The sequence below is a fragment of the Neofelis nebulosa genome, chromosome 4 (assembly GCF_028018385.1).
Source record: "Neofelis nebulosa isolate mNeoNeb1 chromosome 4, mNeoNeb1.pri, whole genome shotgun sequence".
Taxonomy (NCBI): Eukaryota; Metazoa; Chordata; class Mammalia; order Carnivora; family Felidae; genus Neofelis; species Neofelis nebulosa.
The window spans coordinates 132,841,120-132,853,920 of NC_080785.1; the positions used below are offsets into that span (position 1 = coordinate 132,841,120).

The 12,801-nt window shown below is 41.5% G+C and overlaps 1 protein-coding gene across 2 annotated transcripts in view; it reads right to left on the reverse strand.

Moving 5' to 3' along the window:
• Positions 1–12,801, reverse strand: part of LOC131511035 (transport and Golgi organization protein 1 homolog) — a 142,668-nt gene that overhangs the window by 93,495 nt on the left and 36,372 nt on the right. The gene's annotated exons all lie outside the window — the stretch shown is intronic.

Consider the following 12,801-nt stretch of genomic DNA (forward strand, 5'->3'; position numbering starts at 1 on the left):
TCTCTATCTTCCTAAGGACCAAGAGAAGTCATGTTTTTTAAAATGTTTATTTATTTATTCTGAGAAAGAGATAGAGAGTGAGCAGGGTAGGGGCAGAGAGAGAGAGGGAGACAGAATCCCAAACAGGCTCCACACTGTCAGTGCAGAGCCTGATGTGGGGCTCGAACCCACGAACCACGAGATCATGACCTGAGCCAATATCAAGAGTCAGACGCTTAACCAACTGAGCCACCCAGGTGCCCCAAGGGAAGTTGTATTTTTTTTCTCTATCTACAGACAGGAAAGCAAAGACCAAGAAAGCAAAAGGTATGTGGCCAAGTTCACTCAGCTACCAGTGAAAACATTGAGCTTTGATTCCAGGCCTTTAAAATTCCCAAATCTTGACTCCTCCATCACACAAGATGAAACAGGATTCATCTTGTGAATCCCAGCCCAAGGATAAAGGGCAGCACTCCTTGCAGAACCCTTGTGAGCAAAAGTCCTCCCAAATGGTTAAAGGCTTGTTGCTGTGCTGAGAAATCCTGCCCGCCCTTCCTGGGAAATGGGAGTCAACGAGGCTGGGAGTTGAGTAACTCATGTGCTAAGCTTTGGGCAGCTCCACATTGATCTTGCTTGGCTCTACACATGAGTTCACGCGCGCGCGCACGCTCACACACACACACACACACACACACACCAGCCATCTGCCTCACCTTTCTAATCCAATGGCGTGAGCTGCACTAGAAGCAGACTTTGCAATTTGGTCCTGTGTCTGTGACTTGATAGACCACCAGACACCTCCTGCTGGACCAGACCCCGAACTGGTAGAATTCATTTTATTTGGATGTTTCTTTGTTTTCCTGTTAACTTTTCTTTTAAGGGACATTTTTATGAGTCATGTGCTGGCTTCTCTTCTCCTAAGTCATCTGATTTCCATTTAGCTTCTGCACGAGCTTCAAGATGTGTTCTCTTTTTTAACAGTCATTTTAGTGGGACTTAATCGGTCTGGTACAGGCTCTCTCTGAAATTTTATGTTTCTGCTCATTTTAGGGGTGGTGGATTTTTAAAATTCATTTGGCTTGGCCAGCTCCATATTTTCTTACATACTTTTTTACTTTTTACTCCTTTCCCTGCTATTGTTTTGCAATCAACTAACTTGAAACCTTCATGGATATTTCACTTGGCTTAGTTCTTCCTAGCTGAGTTTCACTGTTTTCTAAGTGTTTATTTCTCACAAGTTTCTCAATATACTTTGGTTGCTCCTCTCCTACTTTTGGATGCTGCTGAAGAGCGATAGCTTTTAAGCATCCTGGTAAAAGTCCTACAAGTTAAGTGACGCTGTGTCCTCATTTGTCTTGGGCAGCCCCACTTTGTCCTGCTGTTCTGGCACCCAGTCCAAGTATCCTGAAAACGTCCTGCTTCCAGTAGGATGATGAATTTAATGGCCATCCTATCTAAAAGTGTGTTTGCAGGGCACCTGGGTGGCTCAGCTGGTTAAGCATCTGACTCTTGGTTTTGGCTCAGGTAATGATTTCACAATTTGTAAGATCAGAGCCTGCTTGGAATTCTCTTTCTCCCTCTCTCTCTGCCCCACCCTACTCTTTCCCTCCCTCCCTCCCTCCTTCCCCCACCTCTCTCTCTCCCTTCTCCTTCTCTGCTCATGCTCTCTTTCCCTCTCAAAATAAATAAATAAATAAACTAAAAAAAAGTATATTTGCCCCACTTCCCTCAACTGACGAGGGTTGAGGATACTTGTGTCCTATGGGTCCAAAGGCAGAAGACACATCCTACCCTATGTTATTCTCTGTGGGATTACCTACAGCTTGGGAAAGCTCCCTTTCTTTTCTATCGGGGAAAAGTTGTTAATTTACCTTGTGTTTAAATTTAAGCTTGTGATTGGACATCTATGCAGAGCATGTCCTTAGGAAAGGATGATAACTGATTGGAGGTGTGAAGGAGGAAAAGGTAGAGGTACAGCATTATACTGATTGATTGATTGATTTAGACTAATGTTATAACATAAAGGCTGCAATGTCCTAAGATCTGTTTCAATATTTTTTCATGAAAATAGGAAATCCTAGGGTCTCTCCTTCTACTCATGTATTGGAAAGGGTTTTGGATGGTTGACATGGTTTTGCAGCCCAGCTTCATTCCGGACCAATGGTCCAGTCTTGGACAGATTACTAAATTGATCTAGGCTTCCTTCTGCCACTGGCACAGATTATGAACATTTGACCTTTCAGAATGTTGCGAGGATTAAATAAGAAAAGGTATACATGGAACTAGATAGACGAGTCAGTTGTACCAAATGTACAATGTACCAAATGCAAATATACTAAGTGCCACTGAATTGTAGACTTTCAAATGGTTAATTTTATGTTAACCATAAATGGTTAATTTATGTCCATTCCAACTGAATAAAAAAAATTCAAAACAATGTATACAAAAAGTTCTCATGCACAGCAAGTGCTCATGGCCCTTTCTCTGTCATTAGCAAAGGGTCAAGGAGCATCTCTGAGAGTTTTCAGTGGGACCCAGTTGTTACAGGGCCAGTTTACCTTCCCATGCTGAGCACTGCTCAGCTCCAGCTGCTGCCATTTGCATTGTCGAATAAGTGAATGGGGCCCCCTGTTGTTGTGCTGTACCCTGACCCAATTTTGACGGTTTGCATCAGATTCCCTGGGTGGACTCATGAAAATGACAAATGCACGGATTCCACTTTTGGAGAAAAATTCAATCATTCTGGAGTGGGGCTGTAGATTTTCACTTTTTCCCTGGGTGAATCTGATACATATGAAAATCATCAACTTAGACTCTCATCACCCTGTAATCTCTTCCTTTGAACCATACGTCAGTGATCACAGAAACACCTGCTGGCTGGTTCTTTGACCAGCCTGCCATATTATTTTATATTTGTATAATTAATCCAAGAGCTTTATACTTGCTTGGTCCTCCTAGGCATTCTCTCTACTTGATTGGGCAAGACTGACTGTCCTCATTCTCCTGATGTGGAAACTGAAGCAGAGCACTTCATCCATGGTCACATAGCTCTACAGGGGCGGAAGCAGAACTGAATGCCTTCCTGACATTCATCTACTGGGCCTTTCCTTCCTCTGGAAATAAAATAATTCTTATCATTGTTCCTGGCGCACCTTTTCTTCTTTGTTTCTTCTTCTTGGAGACTTTTTTTTTCTTATTCATTCTTTTCTTTCTTCCTTTCTTTCTTTCTTTCTTTCTTTCTTTCTTGTCCTTGAAGTGTTGACTTCTTCCTCAAATATCACCATTATTCCTCTTTACTTATAATAATTTTTTCCCTCATTTTAACAAAGCATTCAGAGTGGATGGTTATATGAGCAACTGCACAACTTTGCAATGAAAGCAGATCCAGTTATTCAAAGAAGTGGGAAGGGGAGGGGCTTCTTAATACATTGATACATGAGAAAAGCAGGTCACAGAGAAATGACATGCCTGTGTCTGCGTGAACAAAGTTTTGAAAGCACATTTTATATATTCAGGCAAGATACAAAGTCAACTATTTTTTTTAATATGAAATTTATTATCAAATTGGTTTCTGTACAACACCCAGTGCTCATCCCAACAGGTGCCCTCCTCAATGCCCATCACCCACTTTCCCATCCCTTCCACCCCCATCAACCCTCAGTTTATTCTCAGTTTTTAAGAGTCTCTTATGGTTTGCCTCCCTCCCTCTCTAACCTTTTTATCCCCCTTCCCCTCACCCATGGTCTTCTGTTAAGTTTCTTAGGATCCACATACGGGTAAAAACATATGGTATCTGTCTTTCTCTGTATGACTTATTTCACTTAGCACGACAGCCTCCAGTTCCATCCACGTTGCTGCAACTGGAATGATTTTATTCTTCCTCATTGCCAAGTAGTATTCCATTGTATATATAAACCACAGCTTCTTTATCCATGCATCACTTGATGGACATTTAGGCTCTTTCCATAATTTGGCTATTGTTGAAAGTGCTGCTATAAACATTGGGGTACAAGTGCCCCTATGCATCAGCACCCCTATATCCCTAGGGTAAATTCCTAGCAGTGCTGTTGCTGGGTCATAAGGTAGCTCTATTTTTAATTTTTTGAGGAACCTCCACACTGTTTTCCAGAGCAGCTGCACCAGTTTGCATTCCCACCAACAGCGCAAGAGGGTTCCCATTTCTCCACATCCTCGCCAGCAACTATAGTCTCCTGATTTGTTCATTTTAGCCACTCTGACTGGCATGAGGTGCTACCTGAGTGTAGTTTTGATTTGTATTTCCCTGATGAGGAGTGACGTTGAGCATCTTTTCATGTGCCTATTGGCCAATTGGATGTCTTCTTTAGAGAAGTGTCTACTCATGTCTTCTGCCCATTTCTTCACTGGATTATTTGTTTTTCGGGTGTGGAGTTTGGTGAGCTCTTTATAGATTTTGGATACTAGCCCTTTGTCCGATATGTCATTTGCAAATATCTTTTCCCATTTCGTCTGTTGCCTTTTAGTTTTGTTGATTGTTTCCTTTGCAATGCAGAAGCTTTTTATCTTCATGAGGTCCCAATAGTTCATTTTTGCTTTAATTCCTTTGCCTTTGGAGATGTGTTAAGTAAGAAATTGCTGTGGCTGAGGTCAGAGAGGCTTTTTCCTGCTTTCTCCTCTAGGGTTTTGATGGTTTTGTGTGTCACATTCAGGTCCTTCATCCATTTTGAGTTTATTTTTGTGAATGGTGTAAGAAAGTGGCCTAGTTTCCTCCTTCTGCATGTTGCTGTCCAGTTCTCCCAGCACCATTTGTTAATGAGACTGTCTTTCTTCCATTTGATATTCTTTCCTGCTTTGTCAAAGATGAGTTGGCCATACGTTTGTGGGTCTAATTCTGGAGTCTCTACTCTATTCCATTGGTCTATGTGTCTGTTTTTGTGCCAGTACCATGTTGTCTTGATGATGACAGCTTTGTAGTAGAGGCTAAGGTCTGGGATTGTGATGCCTCCTGCTTTGCTTCTTCTTCAAGATTACTTTGGCTATTCGGGGTCTTTTGTGGTTCCATATGAATTTTAGGATTGCTCGTTCTAGCTTCGAGAAGAATGCTGGTGCAATTTTGATTGGGATTGCATTGAATGTGTAGATAGCTTTGAGTAGTATTGACATTTTAACAATATTTATTCTTCCAATCTATGAGCATGGAATGTTTTTCCATTTCTTTATATCTTCTTCAATTTCCTTCATAAGCTTTCTATAGTTTTCAGCATACAGATGTTTTACATCTTTGGTTAGGTTTATTCCTAGGTATTTTATGTTTCTTGGTGCAATTGTGAATGGGATCAGTTTCTTTATTTGTCTTTCTGTTGCTTCATTATTAGTGTATAAGAATGCAACTGATTTCTGTACATTGATTTTGTATCCTGCAACTTTGCTGAATTCATGTATCAGTTCTAGCAGACTTTTGGTGGAGTCTATTGGATTTTCCATGTATAATATCATGTAATCTGCAAAAAGCGAAAGCTTGACTTCATCTTTGCCAATTTTGATGCCTTTGATTTCCTTTTGTTGTCTGATTGCTGATGCTAGCACTTCCAACACTATGTTAAACAACAGCGGTGAGAGTGGACATCCCTGTTGTGTTCCTGATCTCAGGGGGAAAGCTCTCAGTTTTTCCCCATTGAGGATGATATTAGCTGTGGGCTTTTCGTAAATGGCTTTTATGATGTTTAAGTATGTTCCTTCTATCCCGAATTTCTTGAGGGTTTTTATTAAGAAAGAATGCTGAATTTTGTCAAATGCTTTTTCTGTATCGATAGACAGGATCTTATCTTTTCTTTTATTTAATGTGATGTTCACACTGATTGATTTGGGAATACTGAACCAGCCCTGCAGCCCAGGAATGAATGCCATTTGATCATGGTGAATAATTCTTTTTATATGCTGTTGAATTCGATTTGCTAGTATCTTGTTGAGAATTTTTGCATCCATACTCATCTGTAGTTCTCTTTTTTTGCTGGATCTCTGTCTGGTTTGCGAATCAAAGTAATGCTGGCTTCCTAGAATGAGTCTGGAAGTTTTCCTCCCCTTTCTATTTTTTGGAACAGCTTGAGAAGGATAGGTATTATCTCTGCTTTAAATGTCTAGTAGAATTCCCCAGGGAAGCCATCTGGTCCTGGACTCTTATTTGTTGGGAGATTTTTCATAACCGATTCAATTTCTTCACTGGTTATGGGTCTGTTTCCTGTTGGAGTTTTGGAAGTGTGTGGGTGCTTAGGAATTTGTCCATTTCTTCCAGGTTGTCCAGTTTGTTGGCATATAATTTTTCATAGTATTCTCTGATAATTGCTTGTATTTCTGAGGAATTGGTTGTAATAATTCTATTTTTCATTCATGATTTTATCTATGTGGGTCATCTCCCTTTTCTTTTTGAGAAGCCTGGCTGAAGGATTAGGAATTTTGTTTATTTTTTCCAAAAACCAACTCTTGGTTTCATTGATCTGCTTTACAGTTTTTTTAGATTCTATATTGTTTATTTCTGCTCTGATCTTTATTATTTCTCTTCTTCTTCTGGGTGTGGGGTGTCTTTGCTGTTCTGATTCTGTTTCCCTTAGGTGTGCTGTTAGATTTTGTATTTGGGATTTTTCTTGTTTCTTGAGATAGGCCTGGATTGCAATGTATTTTCCTCTCAGGACTGCCTTCGCTGCATCCCAAAGCATTTGGATTGTTGTCTTTTCATTTTCATTTGTTTCCATATATTTTTTAATTTCTTCTCTAATTGCCTGATTGACCCATTCATTCTTCAGTAGGGTGTTCTTTAACCTCCATGCTTTTGGAGGTTTTCTAGACTTTTCCTGTGGTTGATTTCAAGTTTCATAGCATTGTGGTCTGAAAGTGTGTATGGTATGATTGCAATTCTTTTATACTTATGAAGGGATGTTTTGTGACCCAGTATGTCATCTATCTTGGAGAATGTTCCATGTGCACTCGAGAAGAAAGTATATTCTGTTGCTTTGGGATGCAGAGTTCTAAATATATCTGTCAAGTCCATCTGATCCAATGTATCATTGAGGGCCCTTGTTTCTTTATTGATCATGTGTCTAGATGATCTATCTATTGTTGTAAGTGGAGTATTAAAGTCCCCCTGCAATTACCACATTCTTATCAATAAGGTTGCTTATGTTTGTGATGAATTGTTTTATATATTTGGGGGCTTCTGTATTCAGTGCATAGATATTTATTATTGTTAGCTCTTCCTGATGGATAGACCCTGTAATCATTATTTAATGCCCTTCTTCATCTCTTGTTACAGCCTTTACTTTAAAATCTACTTTGTCTGATATTGGTATGGCTACTCTAGCTTTCTTTTGACTTTCAGTAGCATGATAGATAGTTCTCTATCCCCTCACTTTCAATCTGAAGGTGTCCTCAGGTCTAAAATGAGTCTCTTGTAGACAGAAAATAGATGGGTCTTGTTTTTTTTTTTTTTAATCTATTCTGATACCCTATGTCTTTTGGTTGGAGCATTTAGTCCATTTACATTCAGTGTTATTATAGAAAGATATGGGTTTAGAGTCATTGTGATGTCTGTAGGTTTCATGCTTGTAGTGATGTCTCTGGTACTTTGTGGTCCTTGCAACATTTCAGTCACAGAATCCCCCTTAGGATCTCTTGTAGGGCTGGTTTATTGTTGATGAATTCCTTCAGTTTTTTGTTTGTTTGGGAAAACCTTGATCTCTCCTTGTATTATGAATGACAGACTTGCTGGATAAAAGTTTCTTGGCTGCATATTTTTTCTGTTCATCACATTGAAGATTTCCTGCCATTCCTTTCTGGCCTGCCAAGTTTCAGTAGATAGGTCTGCAACAAGTTTTATGGGTCCCCTTTTATATGTTAGAACGTGTTTATCCCTAGCTGCTTTCAGAATTCTCTTTTTATCTTTGCATTTTGCCAGTTGTGCTATGATATGTCATGCAGAAGATTGATTCAAGTTACATCTGAAAGGAGTTCTATGTGCCTCTTGGATTTCAAAGCCTGTTTCCTTCCCCCGATCAGGGAAGTTCTCAGCTATGATTTGTTCAAGTACACCTTCAGCCCCTTTCTCTCTCTTCTTCTTTTCTGGAATTCCTATGATTCAGATATTGCTTCATTTGATTGCATCACTTAGTTCTCTAATTCTCCCCTCATACTTCAGGATGTTTTTTATCTCTCTTTTTCTCAGCTTCCTCTTTTTCCATAATTTTATCTTCTAATTCACCTATTTCTCCTCTGCCTCTTCAATCCGAGCTGTGTTCACCTCCATTTTATTTTGCACCTCATTTATAGCATTTTTTAATTCATCATGACTATTTTTGAGTCCCTTGATCTGTGTAGCAATAGATTCTCTGCTGTCCTCTATGCTTTTTTCAAGCCCAGCAATTAATTTTATGACTATTATTCTAAATTTTTGTTCCATTATATTGCTTAAATCAGTTTTGATCAATTAATTAGCTGTCACTACTTCCTGGAGTTTATTTTGAGGAGAGTTCTTCCATTTTGTCATCTTGGGTAGTCCCTGCAGTAGCTCCAAACTGCAGGGAACTTCCCCCGTGCTGTCCAGGAAAACTTGTGTTGGCAGGTAGGGCTGCAGTCAGACCAGATGTCTGCCCCCATCCCACCACTGGGGTCACAGTCAGACTGGTGTGTACCTTACCTTCCCCTCTCCCCGAGGCAGGACTCACTGTGGAGTGGTGTGGCCCCTGTCTGGGCTGCTTGCACGCTGCCAGGCTTGTGGTGCTGTTTCAATGGGATCTGGCCAAAGGCATATTAGCCAGGGTGGATCTGCAAGGTGCACCGGGCAGGAGGGGCAGGGATAACTCGCTTTGCCATCAGTGGTCCCCTGTGGGAGGGGCCCTGCAGCCCGGGGAGGGATGCAGGCCTGTCTGAGGGATGGATCCACAGAAGCACAGCATTGCGCATTTGAATGATGCAAGCAAGTTCGGTGATGGGAACTGGTTCCCTTTGGAATTTTGGCTGGGGGATGGGAAAGGAAAATGGTACTGGCCAGCGCCTTTGTTCCCCCACTGAGCTCTGTTCTGGGGCTCAACAACTCTCCCTCCTGGCATCCTCTCACCTTCCTTGCTCTCCGAGAGCAGAGCTGTTGACTTTTGACATTCCAAATGTTAAGTCCTGCTGGCTGTCAGAACTCACGCAGTCTGGCCCCTCCGCTTTTGCAAGCCAGACCTCGGGGGCTCTGCCTTGCCCGGTGGACTGCCCGTCCACTGCCCTGGCTCCCTCCCACCAGTCTGTGTAGCACACACCACCTCTCCACCCTTCCTACCCTCTTCCATGGGTCTCCTGTCTACAATTGGCTCCGGAGAGTCTGTTCTGCTAGTCTTCCGGTGTTTTTCTGTGTTATTTAGGCAGATGTGGGTGGAATCTAAGTTATCAGCAGGATGAGGTGAGCCCAGCATCCTCCTACATTGCCCTCAACAATTATTTTTCAAGGGCCCTCTGGGTAGGGTGAATAACCATCCCAGTGTACCAGTTCCTGGGAAACAAGACTTTGGTTTAAAATTTTTTTAATCTTTATTTATTTTTGAGAGAGTGAGAGCAGGGGAGGAACAGAGAGAGAGGGAGACACAAAATCCAAAGCAGGCTCCAGGTTCCAAGCTGTCAGCACAGAGCCTGGCACAAGGCTCGAACCCACAAACTGTGAGATCATGCCCTGAGCTGAAGTCAGACACTTAACTGACTGAGCCACCCAGGCACACCAACAAGACTTTGGTTTTAAAGATTGGGAGAGTTCTAGGCAAAAAGAGATAGGTTGGCCACCTTAACTCTGGGCAGTGATGGGATTGGAGGTGGGATGGGTGAGGAATGATGGGTGTAGAACTGCGGCCTTCTACTTTGTTCCTTAAACAATTTCTACCAACTTTGAATCCAACTACTTAGGTTATAGCAGAGCCTAGATGCTGAGTGGTCTTACCCAAAGCAATTCCCAACTCAGGGCATCCATTGCTCCATGTGCTAAAACCATTTTAGTAGGGGTGCCTGGGTGAATCAATCCATTGAGCCTCAGACTCTTTTTTTAAAAAAAATTTTTTTAACGTTTATTTATTTTTGAGACAGAGACAGAGCATGAACGGGGGAGGGTCAGAGAGAGGGAGACACAGAATCTGAAACAGGCTCCAGGCTCTGATCTGTCAGCACAGAGCCCGACGCAGGGCTCGAACTCACGGACTGCGAGATCATGACCTGAGCCGAAGTCGGCCGCTTAACCGACTGAGCCACCCAGGGGCCCAGAGCCTCAGACACTTGATTTCAGCTCATGTCATGATCCCAGGGTCATGAGATCGAGCCCCACATGAGGCTCTGTGCTGACAGCAGAGAGCCTGTTTGGGATTCTTTCTCCCTCCCTCTCTGCCCCTCCCCTACTCATGTTCACGTGCACACTCACTTTCTCAAATGTAAATAAATAAATAAATAAATAAATAAATAAAGGGCTAGTAATAACAACCACCCCCACAGAAATCAGTGAATTAGTGAATTGAAAAAATGAGTATTCTTAGTATGGTTTTTGGTGCACAGCAGGTACTCAAGAGTGCTAGGTGTCACATATCGAAGCTATTTGATTCTCTTCCAAGTGACATGCATGGATTGTGTTATTTAAATCACAAAGTTGTGACTTTTTAATTTCAGGGAAATAAGACTGTAGGAAAAAAAAAGAAAAAGAAAAGCATTCTGATATCCTGGCACCCTTCTTGTGTCTATGCTGTAACTCTATCTATGTGTGTGTGATCCTCTATGTATCATCTTCTAAACATTTTCCACAGCTGTTCTTTTTTATTCTGTTATTAAATAAATATGTTTGACTTCAGTCTATCTCAATGCTCAAAATATAATGCAGAGCCTCTCTTTTGTCACACACAGGAATGGGTCCAGTCCTCCACGTTCTCCTTATTTGCTTATTTAAACAGTGGTTGCTTCCTTCATTATCCAGTGGTATGGGACATTTGGCCAGAGCAAGCAAATTTCACTGTATTTAATTGTCAGCTGGGACACTTGCTGTGTCCTAAAAACAGGTTCTCCCTTAGAATGCGTTAACCAAGACCCACAATGGAAGACAACTAACCCATTCATACTTCCGGGTTGTGTTTATCTTTCCATTGTAAGGAAAAAGACCTGTTTGCTTGACCAGAGGTCCTTGAATTAAGCCTGTTAGCAAGAGATGCCAACTTGGAGATCACAAATATATGAGAATTGATAGGTTTCTTCAAAGATTCCCACCTCCAAATCTCTCAGTTTTCAGTAAGAGGAGGGATTTAAATTTAGGGAAGTATAGTTATTTATTCAAGCCAACAAACATTTATTCTTCTTAATAGGAGTGTCAACAGAACCTCATTTCATTGGTTTGCTAGTCCTTCATATGTTAAGGTACAACCTCTTATATATACGGGGGCTCTTAAAAACAAGTCTTTTCTTTCCCTTTCTTTTTTTTTTTCTTTCTTTCTTTCCAATACCAATGCCACCTGTGAAAAATTTTTTTCTTATGTTTTCATTAACTTATTTGTGACTGCTTTTAAGCAGAAGGCACTAGGGCCAAATGGCTGAAAATTCAGACTGCCTCAAATCATACCTTGACCTGACAACACTAGGCAAGTTCTTCCAAGTTTCTATTATGTAGTTGCCTCATTTGTAACAGGAGCAATAGTTGATCTCACAGGAAATTTGTAAGAACAAATGATGTAATAAACATATATAGCTTAAAACTGGGCCAGGCACATAGTGAACCCAAAAGTGCTAACTTCTGCTGTGTATGTGTATATATTTATACCACAGAGATGGGATTTTGGAGCTCTCTGTGGCAGTGGTAGGCAACTGGGTGGCCGTCATTGTTTAGGGCACCAAACTCCCTTACTCCTTTTTTTCTGGTAAGGACCTCATTCTTTGTGGGGACTGCTTCTGGTGGACCTGCCCACTCCAGAATCCTAAGAACAAGGGAGTTCATTGGCCTGTATCTGGCCAATCAAGTCCTTCCCCTGGATTTGGCAAATAGAGGCTTTGATAATGATGATGAAAGTGATGATCACAAGAGCCAGTCCTAATGAACACTTGTTATGTGCCAGACCCAGTTCTAAGTATTTCACACATATTAACTCATTCAACCCTCATGACAACCCAACGAGGTGGGTACTATAGTTATTCCGATTTTTCAGGTGAGGAATTGAAGTTCAAAGAGATTGAGTAGCTTGCTCAAGATCACACAGCTGATAATGTAGGAGTGCTAGGAGATCTTTCTTTTTACCACTGTCCAAGACTGGCCAGTTTAAGAGATTCCCTCTTTCACCTGAGGTCCCTCACCTGGTGATGGACACCTGGATCTCTGTGAGGCCATGTGCTGCTTTCTCCTCTTGCCACACTGTGGAAAAGCACATGTGTAGCAGGCCAACATTCAGGAGACAGCAAAGGTGAAAGAGAGAGGGAGGGAGGGAAACAGAGAAAGGAGAGAGAGAAGAGAATATTATTTTTTATTTGTAATTTGTTAATGTTTGTTTATTTTTGAGAGAGAGACATACAATGAGTTCTGATGGGAGAGGGGCAGAGAGAGAGGGAGACGCAGAATCTGAAGCAGGCTCCAGCCTGTCAGCCCAGAGCCCAATGGGGGGCTCAAACTCACAAACTGTAAGATCATGACCTGAGCCAAAGTCGGACACATAACTGACTGAGGCAACCAGGTGTCACAAGAGAGAATGTTATCTGGATGACAATGTCCAAGTTCTCTACCTTGGGCTTCTCAGTTTTGTAATATAATGAATTTTCTTCCCCATAATTCCTCTTTTTAAAACCAATTTGATTTGATCCAGTCCC